The sequence below is a fragment of the Rhinolophus ferrumequinum genome, chromosome 12, assembly GCF_004115265.2.
Source record: "Rhinolophus ferrumequinum isolate MPI-CBG mRhiFer1 chromosome 12, mRhiFer1_v1.p, whole genome shotgun sequence".
In the NCBI taxonomy this organism is placed as follows: Eukaryota; Metazoa; Chordata; class Mammalia; order Chiroptera; family Rhinolophidae; genus Rhinolophus; species Rhinolophus ferrumequinum.
In genome coordinates, this window is record NC_046295.1 from 10,986,214 (window position 1) to 11,003,988 (window position 17,775).

The following is a 17,775-nucleotide window of genomic DNA, read 5'->3' on the forward strand; positions in this document are numbered from 1 at the left end:
TACTGTTTCCCTTTCTCTCTGCATTTGTTTATATATTGAGAGTATGAAAATTTTAGTATATCAGTTTAATATTTTTAACTGTCACTGAATTTGCTACACATATGGGTTTTTCATTTCTTTATTGGAGAAAAATGCTAAGGTTTCTATGCTGTTGTTTGCTTGATCAATTTCATCAATGATGGATCTAGAAGAAGCAACTCTAGATGAAAGATCTCTGCCTCAGGGAAGCACCTGCATAGTTGTTTTTCCTGATATACTTCTGTATTCTGGTACAGCTTGGTAATGATTGGGCTGCAGACATTTTCCAACTCTTTCTGCTGATATGCACACATCTCCTTCTCTGCAATGTGATTTTTACTGAGCCATATGATGATTTCATTACACTTGTCAAAAATCATCTATTTGTCCTTATCAATGATATTGCCTTTGATATTTTTTACCCTTAACTCTAGCTTTCAGGTTGAAGGTGTAGGATTTAAGAGGACACTTAGAAGACACCTGGTCTCTTTGGTTTTCTGTTCAACTTTGTGTTTCTTAACTTCATGAACTGTACCCTTAGTGTCTCCTTTCTCAATGGACACTTGTCATTTGTGATGGAAATCTTGTTCTTTTTTCTTGTATTGTTATCCACAGACTATGATCTGAGCTATACCACAAAAAACAGTTTTATGACTATGAATTAAAACTTCCTAAGGAGGTTGCTATGGCACATCCACCTTTATAAACTTGAAGAAGAATACTGAGATGGTTGTCTGAATAAGTAGTGATGGTCTGTGTCTGCTTTGTGGGCATGTTGGAATTATGTTTGATCATAGCAATTGTGACTTTGTCCAGAGTTTCAGTGTCAAAGGAAAAAGGTAGTGATATCCAAGAGCAGTTAATCTTGTACATTGTCAGATTTGTCCTAAATAAGATGGCTGCCTGGACAGATGCATCATGAACAATAGTCTCTAGCCTCATAGGGGTTGATGTTCTTTGTTATTTTCAATTCCATTGAAGTAGTCTTATGGAAGTTTCTGAATATTGGAGATACGTGTGTAATCATTCATTGGGACAAGGACATGTACCTGTTACTTGTCTAATTTGGCGTAGTGAAAGGCTGTCTCCACAGGCTCCAGAATGCCACTGGTCAGGATTCAGTTCTTCAAACTGGCACACATAATGGAAGCGTGGAAGTCAACCCTTTCTTAGAATCAATATCAATTCAATTTTGACCTTTTTTTGTTAAGTATGTTTAGCATGTTGTTTATAAGTAGTACAGAGGCTACCATCAGTTCTCTTATCCTTCTTATGTTTGGACTTGAAATTTGCAAAAATACCTTTTGTTTGTCAAAATCTTCTCCATCTAAGCATTAGTCGTCAGCTATAGATTTGACCAGAAAGATTTCATATTCAATAGTGAGGATCCATACATTAAAAGGACACGTAAGAAAAAAGATCAACATATTTTTTTTCTCCACCAAGGTCTTGTTCAACTCATAAGCAATTGTAGCAGTCAGCGATGCTTTGGTGCTTCTGAGAATACTGAGACCAGCAATCAGTCTATCATCTTTGGAAACTTGATGTTGACATTCATTAATAAACTTAATGTTGTGACAATAGCATTTGATAGTCTTCCTAAGGTAGGCTTCCATGATTTCTTCATAGAAGATACCTCTTCTGGATAGAGGTTTTTGGACTTTCCCTTGTATTCCACCTGGACTACCTGTCTTCTTGTATCATTTACCACCAAGAAGGGCCAATGATTCATATCACATTGGACAACAACATTGTCAAATCTATGTCTAAACAAACACAATCTGATTCTTCGAAACACACCACCAAACAATTGTGCAGTATCAGTTAAGGTAACATAGTTTTAGGTCATCCAGGAAATCATTGGCAGTTATCTCCAATTCCCCATGCTAGAAGTCACCTACATAGGAATAGATGGTGCCATTATCATTGGCAACTGCAGGGATATATGGCATCTGAGGTCTAACTTAGCTCATTGGACAAAGTAATGACTGACTGGAGCTGCTGCTGTGTTCACAGAGTCTTATGTTAAAAAAAAGTACATGTATTTTCTTCTGAGAATGAAGATTGTACTTATTTATTGTAAAACAAGCAATTAGTCTATAATGAATTATTCAAATTAGCACTACAAACACTCAAGTGAGGTTTTTGGTGATATTCCTTCCAATTATTTCCTTCCACATACCTCTGGATAAATAAAAGTATAAAATAAAAATAAATATAATTTTGTACACACACATATAATTTCTTACACACACACACACACACACAGCTGTTTTTAAAGTTTTTATGTACAAAATATATCATGGAGATAGAAAAAAAAATAGATAGAGAGGTAATATTCTACTCTATTTAACTGTCTCCATAGTACAGAATTGTATTTTGTGTGTGAACTGTTTAATCTGACTCTCACTGAGCGAAAATTTTTATATTTCTAATTTTGGTCTACTAGAAACAATAATGAAATTGTCTTTGTGCAAGAATATCTCTTTACTTGTATAATTCTTTTCTCAATATTGATTCTGCAAAGTTTTATTGCTAAATCAAAGCATATTTTACATTCTAATACTAACCTTCAAAATAACCCCCAAATAAATATTGTAATTAATACTACAAAAAAAAGATAAAAAAATATTTATTTCCTCATAGTATCTCCAACACTAGATTTTAGCTGCACATTTTAAACTCTATTACTTTTGTAGTTGAAAAATGATGCCTCATCATTTTAATTTTTGATTTTGAACCACATTTTATGTTGTTTTAGTCATTTGAATGAACCTTATTATAGGAAACATGTTTATGTACCTTGAATATTTTTCTACTGGGCTGATGAACTTTTTCTAATTCATCTGTAGTTGACAGTATTTCCAGTTATTTGACTCTACTTCCCGCCATGAGATTTATTTTTACCCACTCTTCTTACCTTGGGATTGATCATATGATTTGCTTCAGCCGTAAATGGGACTAGACGAGATGCGTGGGGATGCAGAACACAAGCTCTGGGAATCTTTGATAGCCCCACTATTGCATTTATCTTTCTGCCACAGGACCCTTTTATCCTAGAGACTTCTTCTGCTGACTTACAGTGTAGCACAAAAACAATAGAAATGTTTGATGGAAGCCACTGAGATTTTGGGGGTTGCTTTTTAATGCAGTAGAAACTAGCTTAAGCTGATTGATAAACATATGCTTGTACATTAAGGGCAGTAACTCTCTGTAGCTTTAACTGGGTTTTGCTTCTAATACAGTGTTTGGTTCTAAGAAACTCAACTACCAGTGTAGAATTAAAATACTCACTGGATGTAAACTTCCAGTAGTATTTCAAGTCTTTTTTTCACTTGTAGATTAGCACAAAGTCTAACTTTTTGCTCCAATAAGCCTAGGCTATTTATATTTTTAAAAATATTTTGACAAGGGAAGTTTATATTCATTGTAGATGTTCTGTCTGATGACATTGTGTATACATCATGTTTCTCTTTGAGAATTTATGAATAAACTGACACCTAAAGGGAAAAACAAATAGAAAGTCCCACATTTTTAAATATCATAGCATATTTAAGTTTTGTAGAAAAAGGAAACTGCTTTGCTTTGCTTTCCTTTTCTCTCTATCTTATTTGCATGTCCTTAAGTATTTTTAAATACATGTGTTGAGACCTGCTAATACAAATTCTCCTAACCTGATAGGACCCAGTTTAACCTTTATTTTTCCATTAGAACAGAAAGCTAAATTCTTCAGTTTCAACCTCATCACAGAGAAAACAGTTGTCACATTGTATGTTCACTCCTAAATTCCAATTCATTCCTCATCGTTCAAAATATTAAATAAAAAATATGTGTGATAAATATGGAGAAAATATTTTTATGTCTGGTTGAGAAATGGCAATATATAATCATTAATTGAATTTAATCCAAAATATTTTCTATCAATGCAGGTTCATTTTATTTATTTATTTATTTATTTAAATTAATTGGGGGTGCCATTGGTTAATAAAATTATATAGGTTTTAAGTATTCAATTATATAATACATCATATTATCAACAAGACAAGTAATAACAAGTGTTGGAGAGGTTGTGGGGAAAAATGAACCCTTATACACTGCAGGTGGGAATCTGAACTGATACAGCCACTGTAAAAAACAGTATGAAGGGTCCTCAGAATAATAAGAATAGAACTACTATATGCCCCAGCAATCCCTCTTCTGTGTATCTATCCACCAAAATTGAAAACATTTATCAGTAAAGATACATGTACCCCTATGTTAATTATTTTTATTTTATGTAACCAAAATTTATCAAAATATGCATAACAACACAATTATCATGTGTAATATAAATGAATATTTATCATTTTAAATAAGATGACATAATATTATAAAATGGAAAAGCAATATGAGAACATTTTGTTATCATAAAATTAAAGTGAACTTACAATCAAATATATGCCACAAATATGAAAATATAATTATTTTCTTCTGAAAATAAGGAAAAAAACAGTGGATGATAATATTAGGGTAATATTTTAAATTTGTAGATTATTTTAAGTGATTATGTCAGATTTTCTTTATTGTGTCTGAGAAACTCAGTCTGATTAACCCTAAGTTAAAAATGGAAAAATCATTTAAAAATGTTGTTTATATCTGCCATAAGAAAAGACGAAATAGTGCCATTTGCGCCAACATGGATGGATCTTGAGATTATTATGCTAAGCGAAATAAGTCAGAAAAAGTCGAGAACCATACGATTTCACTGATATGTGGTACATAAAACTGAAAACAACAAAGGAACAAGACAAACAAATGAAGAAACAAAAACTCATAGACACAGACAATAGTTGAGTGGTTATCAGAGGGTAAGGGCGTGGTAGATGAGGATAAAAGGGATCAAATATATGGTGATGGAAGGACAACTGACTCTGGGTGGTGAACACACAATGTGGTATACAGATGATGTATTACAGAATTTTACAGAATGTATTAAAATATATAGAGAGATTCAATCTATATGTATAATAAGTGGCTTTGCCAAATTCTCAGAAAAACTTTCAAGAACTGGATATGTGTGTTTTAATAATTTCAAAGAGGACATTATTGTTTTGATTTTCTCTTTATGTACTCACTTGTGTTTGCTGTAGCTCTTGCTCTTAAATAACAAAATCACTTTAGCTACTTCAAAGTGGTTCAATGCATATATTGAATATATTGAAATACATTGAATAATAACAACAAATATCCATAGAGATAAGATACAAGGCTCTATCTGGATGTCAAGAATTAACTAGAGCTACGCTCTCTGATGACATGGAAACGTTTTGTTTGTTCAACTCCTCACTACTTTACTCCTATGACTTCATTTTCTTTTTCTTTGCTAACCCACTACTTTTGTTTATTTAGCCCATGGGTTGGGTAGAGTAGACTTTTATATGTTTTTAGTAGCTCCGTGTTTTATGATTTAGTGTAACCACTTGAGACTAAGTGACATGTATCTTCTTATGAGATCAGGTATCACACTATGGATCCACAAACTATGGACAAATGTCAAGGACTGGATAAGGGTAGTAACAGGCCCAGTATTTGTGTCAAGTATCTAAGTGGTCTGGGTCATAGTCTATGTGTGATTGTTCAGGCCTGATCACAGGCAATTATATAGGTTTTACCTGGCAGTGCCTCATGGGTAAAAGCTGACCACAGCACACCTGGTGCACATCTAGGTCATTGCAGTCTCTGAAGTGAGTTACAGTCAAGGACTCAGGACCCCCTTGCCATTTAAGCTCTTATGCACATCCACACTCCTTGCCTAGGTGCCTCCATTTCAGAAGTCTCCTCACGGGGGAAGCTTGAAGACACTTTTCTCTGCTCAGATTCAGTACTACGGACGTTTTTATTCCTAGCCCTTCCCCTCTCCACCATCCGGGTCCCTGGGTCCATAAATAGCAGAAACCTTTTATTTAAAGCTTCCTCGTCAGTGAGAGGATCCCCACATCTGTGTTGATCCACCTAACTTCTTTCTAGTACAGTTCCATGGGAGGAAATGGAATCGTAGAGGAACTGTTCTTTTCTCCACGTTGATTTAGCCTCTCATACTATATCAGTAAGGGATTAAAGGCTTGACTGTTACTTTCATTTTGGCTTGTTTTTTTAATTGACTACTACACCATCCGGCAGCTCAGCTCTCTCCAGCTCAGCTCTGCTCTTGACAGTATCTACTCCTATCAAAGAAATGTACTGGGGAGACAAGCTTGTTGTCTAAGTATGACTGTTCATAGTGCTGGCATGTAATTGGACTCAGAAAAGATTAACCTTTAAAAGTGGCAGAGTATCATCCAGTTCTAATATTTTGCAAATTATGTTGTCTCTGAGGAAAAATTGTCTTTCAAATTGTCTTAATATAATTATTACCAAGAAGATATGAAATACGTATCCAGGATGGGGAAACATAAATGAGCAGCAACGAGCTTTCTTTAAGCCTACTCAGAAGGGTATACAAGATATTTACTACGACAATATTACATATGTACTAGAAGATTGATAATAAACATTCAATCAACACACGTGATTAAATTAAAAAGCAAACTTCTGAAGGGTGTATAGTATTCTGCAATTAATGTGCTACTAAAAAGATACATGATACAGTGTCACCTTAACATTGATATATTCCATTTAAATTGGCTTGAACTCCCATCTATGTCCTGTGAAAAATCTAATACCCAACATAAATGTCTACAAGTGGCTTACATTCTCATTTCCAAGGTCCCCATTTGTCAATTTCTTATTCTTATTTTAATAACTGCATTTCCAATAATGCCTATAGCCTTTTCTATGCCTTATGTTTAGCCAAATATGAAACATATCCCTGCTTCCAAGATTTATTAAAAATACTATGCAAATTTCTAGTATAAATTTTGATTTGAGAGAAAATATAAACCATAGCATATCAATAAAAAATACAGTATAAAATATTTTCCATTCTTCAAAAATCCTCAGCCGTGTATTTCCACAGATAATTTCTGTGGGCTTGCTTTTTTCCCTTCAGACTTATTTTTCATTCCAGCGCATTCGAGCCAAGCCTAGAGAATGTTATTTATATACTCATCCATATCGATTGGACATTTCTCTATATGAAGGTATTTCTCTCCATGAGAAGAATCTGCAATGGCCTCTTGATTAATTATTTATTTCTGGTCATGCTATCAGAGCATTCTCAAATAAAAGCTATAATTAAGTAATGTAATCCATTTAATAAAGGTCACATTTGAGGTGCAATACCTCCAGGCTTAACAAATACTCCAAGATGTCAAGTAGTGGGAGAGTACAGAAAAGATGTGTGTTTACTCAACCTGAAATGTATTAGAGGCTGTGGTGAGAATCCTTAACTTGGTACCACTGATAAATACAGAAGCTAATATTTATTCATCACTTTCTATGTGCCAGGCAGTATGAGAACATCATCTGTTTTATTTCTTTTAATCCCTACAATCTAACTCTTAGTTAATATTACTATCTCTATTAACAGATTTGTGAAAACTTACACCCAATGAGGTTAAGTAACTTGCCTATGGCCCTACAACTAGTAAAATAACAGAGCCAAGAATCGAAAAACACATTGTGATTACAGAGCCCACACTTGTATCCAAAGATCAGGAGTTTGGGCTTTCTGTGAGAATGCTTCATGGGTAAGATGGAAATTATTTTAGCTTGGTATTTTACTGGAATCCAAAATAATTACCAAAGCTACAAATCATCAAGAGAAACTTTACATAATTTTAAAGTGATATCAATTATTTGTGTAAGATGTTCTCTCCTAGCCTGCAAAGTCAGTACTATGTAACCTTCCAATTCCTTTATTTAAGGGATAATAATTGTTATGTTTCACTCCAGAGTGAAATATGCAAAGTCTTTAGTAAGACATTAAGGTACTGCATTGAGAAATGAATGTTTAGTAACAAGAATCATGTTTAAAGTACATAGAATGTCTTGCTTTCACACACTTTTGTTTCCTGTCTTTGCTCTCACACACTTTAATATTACCTGTCTAGCTTCTAAATACAATTGACTGGTGAGTCAATTACAGGGGTGCCTGAGCATGGATTGTGGAAAGTCGTAGTGTGACTCAGCATGCCATAAATCAAACACTCACTGACTAACAAAACATAATGATGAAAAAACAAGTAAATAAACTAGACTCATTTATTTTAAAAATAAACAATATCATTAATAACTTGAATAATATATAGAATACAGCTATACTACATATTCCTTTCATTTACAAATTTAAAAATACAGTATGCGGCTATTGCACTAGGCCTTGTGAGAGATTTAAGTATAAAAAAAAGGTACTTGTCGAGTAAATTGCCACCAAGTAGAGGAAATAAAGTAGTTTAACACAGAGTAGAAATTAATAGCAAATATTTGTAATCATTTGGAAGAGAATAAATTTATGCTTCCTGTGGTAATGATTTGAAAAACAGAAGAATATCCTTAGAAAGTGTTTCCATGAATACATGCAATGATGAAAAAGAGGCATTCGAAGCAGAAATAGCAATGTGAGCATGGCTCCTCCTATTTTCAAAATAGAGACACTGGAACAAAGAAATAAAAACAGTTGTCTTCATTTTCTTTCTTTCACTCAGTATCCATACACTTTAGGCATCCTTTGCTGTAAATTCTCTTGTCGTTAATTCCATCTTGTATTGTTTCATTTCTTGACCTTTATTATGTGCTAGTCACTATAATAATCAATGAGAATGGAAAAAACTGAGCCAAAGTCTCTATCCTCAAGGAGATCTTAATCTAGAGAATCCCTTTCCATATCAGAAATGTCTCTCAGATTTTTCCCTCCTGTCTATTTGGTGCTCAGTGCTTTATTTGGTACATGATATCGTCTCCTGTTTATTAGAATTATTCTGACTAAAAGCTTCCTAGACTTTCTCCCACTTTGAACCAACCTACACATTCTTGAGACTCATCATGGCTCTCTCTGGTGGTAGGAGTGGAAATCACACGAGATATTGAAATCAGGCTATCCAAAGGATATGGACCAAAGTGTAGACAACAGTTACATGTGTAAATGAATAGCATAATATGTGCAAACGTATTCATGTTATAATGTTCATCCCTGAGCTATTTATAAGAGTGAGATAGAAGACATAATTTAAATCTCCATCAATATTATCGTAATAAAGTAAATAGTATGTAATTATTAAAAATGACGATGCACTTATAATTTCTGACAGAAAAAAGATGTGTTTTACATGAATTATATTGTTGGTTTTTCTTATTAATATTTTACTTAATCTCTTTAAATTTTTCTTTTTAATTTTTGCATTACAGTTAACATTTACTATTACTTCATATTAGTTTCAAGTGTACAACATAGTGGTTAGATATATAATTTATGAAGTGACCCACCTGATTAGTCTAGTATCACCTTGTTCCATGAATGATTATTACAGAATTATTGACTATATTCTCTAAACTGTACACCCTCATGACTATTTCAAAGCTACGAATTTGTACTTCTTAATCTCTTCACCTTTTTGACCCAGACCCCCAAACCCCTTACCCATCTGGCAACCATCAGTTTGTTCTCTGTGTCTATGAATCTGTTTCTGTTTTGTTTGTTCATTTATTTTGCTCTTTAGATTCCACATATGAGATCATGCGGTATTTGTCTTTCTCTATATGACTTATTTCACTCAGCATAATACCCTCTACTGGTAAGTCCATCCATGTTATCACAAATGGTAAGATTTTTTTTTTTTTTTATGACAGAGATTCTTTTTTATGACAGTGTAATATTCTATTGCAGATATGTACCACTTCTTCTTTATCCAATCCTGTATTGATGGGCACATAGGTTGCTTCCGTATCTTGTCTATTGTAAATAATCCTGGAATGAACATAGGGGTGTATATATATTTCAAATTAGTGTTTTGGATTTCTGCATGTAAACACCCAGAAGTGGAATTTCTGGGTCATATGGTATTGTAGTTCTATTCTTTTATTCTTTTGAGGAACCTCCAGACCATTTTCCACAGTGGCTGCACCAATTTGCAGTCCCACCAACATTTTACAAGTGTTCCCTTTTCTCCACCTCCTCACCAGCACTTGTTTGTTAATTTATTGATGATAGACATTCTAACAAGTGTGAGGTGATTATCTCATTGTGGTTTTAATTTGCATTTCTCTGATGATTAGTGACATTGAGCCTCTTTTCATATGTCTATCGGCCATCTGTATGTCCTCTTTGGAGAACTATCTATTCAGGTCCTCTGCCCTTTCTTAATTGGATTTTTTTTTTTTTTTTTTGGTGTTGAATTGTGCGAGTTTTCTATAAGTTTTAGATATTAACCCTTTTTTAGTTTGATGTAGTCCCAATTGTTTATTTTTTTGTTAGTTTGTTTCCCTTAACTGAAGAGATATATCAGAAAAAATATTATAAAGAGCAATGTCAGAAAGTTTACTGCCTATGTTTTCTTCTAAAAGTTTTATGGTTTTGGGACTTACATTTAAGTCTTTAATCCATTTTGAGTTTATCGTTGTATATGGTTTAAGAAGGTGGTGTAGTTTAATTTTTTACAGGTATCTGTCTAGTTTTCCCAACACAATTTATTGAATAGACTGTCTTTATCCCATTGCATATTCTTGCCTCCTTTGTCATAGATTAACTGACCATAAGGACATGGGTTTATTTATGGTTTGTTCATTTTGTTCCATTGATCTATGTGTCTGTTTTTATGCCAGTACCATGCTGTTTTGATTACTATAGCCTTGTAGTATGATTTGATATCAGGTCTTGTGATACCTCCAACTTTGTTCTTCTTTCTCAAGATTGCTGTGGCTATTCTGAGTCTTTTGTGGTTCCATCTAAATTTTAGGATTATTTGTTCTAGCTCTGTGAAAAATGTCATTGGTATTTTGGTAGGGATAATCCTGTCAAAATGCAATCCATGATGTATTTTTAAGTGTGTGTGTGAGTGTGTGTGTGTGTGTGTGTGTGTGAGAGAGAGAGAGAGAGAGAGAGAGAGAGAGACAGAGAGAGAGACAGAGAGAGAAAGAGAGATAGAGAGACAGAGAGAGAGAGAGACAGAGAGAGAGAGAAACTTGGAGGAATATGTATCAATGTACTAAGAATTTTTTTCTGTAAAGGAATTATGGATAGAAATTGAACATTTTTTCATTATTACTCAGGATAATAATTCAACAAAATCATAATAAATAAATTTATAATTACAAGGTTATTAATCAAATATAAAACAAATATATTCATATTATAAAATTGAATTTTCTCATAAATGAAAAACAACAAATTACAACAGTACTATTTTATATAGTAAACAATATAACATTTGAGGTTATATATTCTTAGAAGAATATATTTAGTTTGACAATACTCATCTGTGTTCAGAAAAATTTTTTGCCACTGTTTTTGTTTACATTATTATGATTTCATGTTTTAAACATTTATTGTGAAGCTGGCTCAATTTTTGCAGAAAATTGTAGGCATTATTATTTAGTCAGGGAGTGCACTATGCATAGAAAATATGTTTTTTGAACAAGTTTGTCATTTTGTGCATGTGGACTTTCTATTCTTTCAACTAGAAAAAGGTAATTGAGATCTTAAAGATTTAGGCTAACTGTGAAGATCTCTTCATTCTTCCAAGAATCTTATAAATATTTAGAGAAGACAAGGCTCTCTAACCATAACAGATGATTTAGGTATAACATTTGAAAAAAGAATACATGATAAATTTTTTTTATTACAATGATTAATAAAATTAGATAGCATATAACCAGGAAAAATAATCAGTGTCAATCAGAAGTTTAGCCAATAATATGGAATCACAATCTGAATATCCCTGGGGAGAATTTTTCAAAATTGTGTTGCATTTTATCTGGGTCATTTTATCACAGAGCTCAAAAGTCTATGTTGCAAATAAGTCATCATGTAGTCTTGGGAGACAAAAATAATTAAACTCTGTAAAGAAAAGAGCCCAACAAGATCTATATGAACTTCCATCAATCCTCCAATATTCTTTATAGTTTAAATTATTAAATAATGTATTATTTTCTAATTATTATATTAAAGTATTGATTATACTTGGGATTATGATCTTTCTAGCGGCTAGGTCCTAACTTCTACAAACTTCAAAATTTTCCTCATCTTCCTTCTTACTTATGACCCATCAGATTCTCAGTTCAGTTTTGTCTTCCATGACGGCTTCCTCCCTTTATTTCATGACTTCTCCACTGTCATAGCACAAATACATGCCTTTTCTTTTTTTCAGGAACTCCAATTATCCATATGTTAGTTTACTTAAAGTTGTTTCACAGTTCACTGCAATTTCTTTTTTCTTTCTGTATATCATTAGATCGTTTACATTGCTATATATTCAACTTTGGTAATCTTCTTTTCTACAATGTCTAATATTCCACTAATGCTATCCACTATATTCTTCATCCCAGACATTATAGTTTTAGTTTCAAAAATTCGGTTTGGCTCTTTTTTTCAATAGCTCTAATGAAGTCTTTTTTTTTTTTTTAAACATATGGAATACAATTACAGAAGTTGTTTTAATGTCCTTGTCGACTAATGTAACATCTGTGTCAGTTCTAGATTGTTTTCAATTGAATGCTGTTTTCTTCCTTATGGGTCATATATTCCTGTTTCTTTGCATGCCAATGGGAATGTTAGGGCCAGATACAAAATCATTTATCTGGTATATGTAACATTGACTGCCATTGAGGTTGGAAGTTGAGTAGTGGGCAATGAAATTTCTAAATCACAGCGTCTGCAGAACCACAACAGGTATAAGGTCAAATAACTGATGGGGAGTGAAAGAGATTTCAACTGGTGAGCTGGATCCAGTATCCACCCCTTTTGGCCCATGGGATTTTCTGAATCAAGGTCATGACTGTACCATGGTTCTAGGTAATACGCCTTGTTTGTATGAAGACTTCAACTAGAAGCTGAAACAGAAATAGAAATTCTTCTGAATAGAAAGTTGACAAAGCAGATTGGAAAAGAGTTCCAGGCAGAAGTCCAATATAAAGTCTGGAAGCAGGTGGTAGATTTACTTTCTAATTTCAAAACTTAACTACAAAGCTAAAGCAATCACAGTGTGTGGTACTGGCATAAAGACAGACTTAGAGACTAATGGAATAGAGAGACCAGAAATTATCTCACACACATACAGTCAAATGATTTTTGACAAGGTTCCAAAGAATATTCAATATGGTAGAGTTTCAGACAAAAGCTGCAACTCAGGTCGAATGTTGAACTCACCACTACATGCTTGATCTTGTTCCTGCTGTGCCTTGTCTTACCCCAGTTCACTCTGTTCAAGCTCCATCTGCCCATGACTTCAGCTTTAACTATTGGTACACTCAGGACTTCAAATACACTTGTTTCCTGGGGTAGAATTAACTGAGAACTTGGGAGAAGCTTTGTTAAGGTATGGCCAGAGTGACTTTTAAGTCATGGCAAATTTCACCTCATCATGTACATAAAATATCATTGCGTGGTTTCTGTTTGATGCCTTATGTATTACAAGATCTTTCCACTCTGTATGGTGTGACTACAAACTATTCTTAGCACTGTATGAACTCTGGAAATTATTCTTCTATTCCTTTCCAGTGGTTCTCTCTTTGGTCTCTGTTTATTTCCTGACATATCATACCAGCAATCAGTGAAAGACTTGAAGAAATCTGTCTGCAAATCTCCAACGTGTTCTCTCTCTCTCTCTCTCTCTCTCTCTCTCTCTCTCTCTCTCTCTCTCTCTCTCTCTCTCTCTCTCTCCAGCGTCCTGTTCTCTAACATTTGACCTGGCAAATTTTAACTACTTTGTTTTTTCCAAACCCTAGTCCCCTTAACCCTTACAGTCTTCAGGGCTTCTGAAATTTTGCGCTGTGGCCTCAAAATTGCCTCCTGATAGTTGAAATAAAGAAATCAAAGGAATTACCTTGTTTGTTTCCATCCTCCCCCCAAATCACTCTCCTGTGCTAGTTGTGTGTCCAGTGTCTGAAAATCATTGAAAACCATTGCTTTATAATTTTTTTTGAGGTTCTGGTGGTTTAAGGTATGAAGGTAATCCTATTCTTGCCATTCCTTCGTGGTCGGAAGAGGAAAGGAAAACGATTTTAAAAAAATTTAAGAGCACTTTCAATGTAATGGCTAATGGTAATGCAAAGACAAACACGTAATTCAGAATAGTTGCTAACATCTAGTTTAAAGTCACTAGGATTACAGATGCTTAGTGGCAAAAGGTTATAGAGAAAGGAGGAGGAGCTAGCAGACATTAAAGCAGTGAAATAAACAGAACTTTATGACTGAGGAGTGATAAAAGAAGCAAAAGATAAAAGTTCCAAGGTTCTTGTTGGGGCAATTGGGGAGCAGAGTGGGAATTGGGTGATTCACCAAAATAGAAAATATATTCCTCCAGGTGAAACTCAGCCATGGAGAAATTAAATGATGTGTTGGATTGGTAGAGTATTACAAAATAATATTCCTCAAAATATGTGTGAGGAGTTTTGTGTGATCTTGGCATGGTTTGGGAAGACTTTTTGATTGTGAGAAGATTAGTTGATTCTTCTGTTAAAGTTCAAAGTGCTATTTTCCTTAATGGTAGTACACATAACATTTGGACAATAATGAAAAAGCAGAAGTGATATATTTTTCACATCTCTGTTAAACTTTTAGGAAAAGAAAGCCTTGAGGGAAGAGACAGAATCATTTTCATTTAAACAATGAAAACAACAAAAAGTTAATTTCTAGGTAAACTAGAACTCAATTATGTATATAAAAATTGGTGGAATACGTGACTCTTTGACAAGTAAGAAAAAGGGAGTTCATTTTTTTCTGAAGAAGTGTTTGTCATTTGTCTTTTGTTTGCACATTTATATCTGTATTATTCGGACTAAATGCATCAGGAATATAATTCTCTTTCTGATGTTTGCTTTGAGATTAACCTTGCAAACAGAATGGGTTGTGTATGTGTCTGTATAAAACAGGCCGTTGATGACCTAGAAATGAGTTTACACTATGCTTGCTTTCACTTACATCATATGACAAGATTCTGAATAACGAATAAAGCATCAGGATTGGTGCAGACTCATTATGCCCATTTTATGATTGATGGATGTAAAGTTTAGAAGAGTTAAGTGCCCGCAAACATAAGATAAATCCATGGTTTCAAATCCAATATTCTACCCTCTGCCTGAGACGTTTTTAAGTTTGCAGCTTGGAGGCAGTAGGAATTCCACTGTTTTAGTTAATGTCAATGAAATATCATAATTGTATTCTTGATGATGTTTAGGATACAAAGAAACTAATGTTTTTGAACTAAATATTTTAATTTGAATATTAATTTCATTTAAAGAATAGTCCTAGAAATTTTAGAGAGGAAATTAAAGCCTGTACTTGCAGAATACTATCTGCATTTGCTTTGACAACTAATTAGTTTGCATATGTAAAGTAAGTGTACTGTTCTGTACATATAATTAAGATGCAATGCCAGGATAACATTGACTGTTTAATTAGAGCAATTAGGATAGTAGTGGATCATGGCACAGCTTACCTTAAGAGGTGTGAGCAGAATACATTATAGGCTATGATACAAGAGGTAGTCGTTGAGTTCAATACTTCCCACATAATAAAACACAAAGCATATTTGAGTGCTTTAATTAAAGTTTCATTCATTCTTAACATTGTAGATGCATTTGGGGGGGAAATCTTACAGCTTACCAGCTTCTCAAAACTTGGTGCCCATCATATCGAAGGATGTTCACACACTATGACCTGTTATTCAAAGCAAAAGTGTCTCTAATAGAAAGCATTTCTTCTCCTGGAGTATCCTCTAATGTGCTTGTCGTAGGAGCATTTAGTGGTAGTCAGTAGCTGGCTGAGGGTTCAGGAAGATGGACCCTGCCAGTGTCTCTACCTTTCATTAGAGAGCTATTATTCCCCTCACCCTAGCTGAGAAGAGTCTAGAAAAGTGGTGGCATCAGCCTGGGCTCTGAAATGACTTAATCTTGGATTCAAATTCCAGTTTCAATATTTATTTCCTGGTAAATTAGGGTCAGATGCTTAATTTTTCTGAGATTCAATCTCTGTAATGATAAAATTATTTCTGGCTCACACACAGGGATAGATCCTGTTTTTTTGCGACCTAACTAAATGACTGGGAGTGTTTTTTACGGAAAGCAGTGCAAATTAGGAATGATTGTGAATACTTACTTAGAATTAACAAAGAAATCACATTGAAATATACATTTGAAGAACCTGAGAAATTCCACATAAAATCTGCACTCTTTTTTATTGTCTGACACATATTTTTGCCTGACACATTTTTTTTTTTGCCTGACACATATTTTATTGTCCTTTGGCTTTGGCTGTATATTCTCTGATCACTTCTTTATAATACTTTTGAAATGTTGTTTTCTTTAGAGAGAATGAAAATATTGAGTCTCCCCACAAGTAAAGTGATTATTTTAAAATTATTGACAATTTAGAAAAGGTTCTTTCAATTTTATAAGTATTGAGTATGTCATGGGGGTTTTAAAGATTGTTTTCAAACTTGGAAAATTTCCATCAAGTTTCTTTTGTATATAAAATATTTCAAATGTACTCTCTGTAGTATTGCTGCAGGTCTGTGTCCTATAAACACAGGAATTTTAATAAATGCTATTTCACATAATTCCCCTTTTTTGAAAATGTGTGGATCCTTTGTAGTCATATGCATTATTGCGTATATGCCTGAGAGAGAAATTCTCTTGTGATTAGGTGCTGATGAGAAATGAATACTCCTATTGCAATTTTATACTTCTTATGACTGCAAGAATATTTCAACAAAAAAACCTTTTGAACTTTGTACGTTTCATACCTCCATTTTTTTTTAAATTAATGTTTATTGGGGTGACAGTTGTTAGTAAGGTTACATAGGTTTCAGGTGTACAATTCTGTAATACATCATCTATAGATCACAATGTGTATTCACCATCCAGAATCAGTTCTCCTTCCATCAGCAACAAAGGAATAAGACAAACAAATAAAGAAATAAAACTCACAGACACAGACAATAGTTTAGTGGTTACCAGAGGGTAAGGGTGAAGGGAGTGGTAGATGAGGGTAAACGGGTTCAAATATATGGTCATACCTCCATTCTTTACATACTTGTGTTGTTAAGTATTCTGGGACACATTTACATACCATCATGATCTATGTCCCTCAGCCTTTGTGACGTGATAATGGGGACTCAGCACAGTGGCCCTTAGAAATGTCACCATTCCTGTACGATGTATTTGTTAGTGAAAGGAGTTTTATCTACTAAAGACAAATTTTATGTATCCCCAAGTCAACTTCTGCTAGCCAGATAGCAGAATTGCCCATAGCCGCTCCAATGTTTCGTGACACAGGAGAGGTATAACAGAGGTGAAGTTCTTGTTTAAAGAAATTCTTGATCTTGACTAGCTGTGGTTAAACTATTTTAATTGTGCAGATTTACTGTAATTGTAGAGCCATGTGAAGCAATGCTGGGGTCTCCCCTTTGGAAGAGGCTGTGTAAGCAAATAGCCCTGAATCTTAAGGTTCATAAGGTACGTGGCATATCTGCTCTGGCATCATGTTTATTGAATGTATAATAAATTTGACTGTATATATTTTTAATACTATCCTCACAAAACTACTTATACATAATACCATAAGAAAGAATACCATCTATTATTTTTATATTTTAAATTCACAAATTCCTAGGGTAATTAGAAATG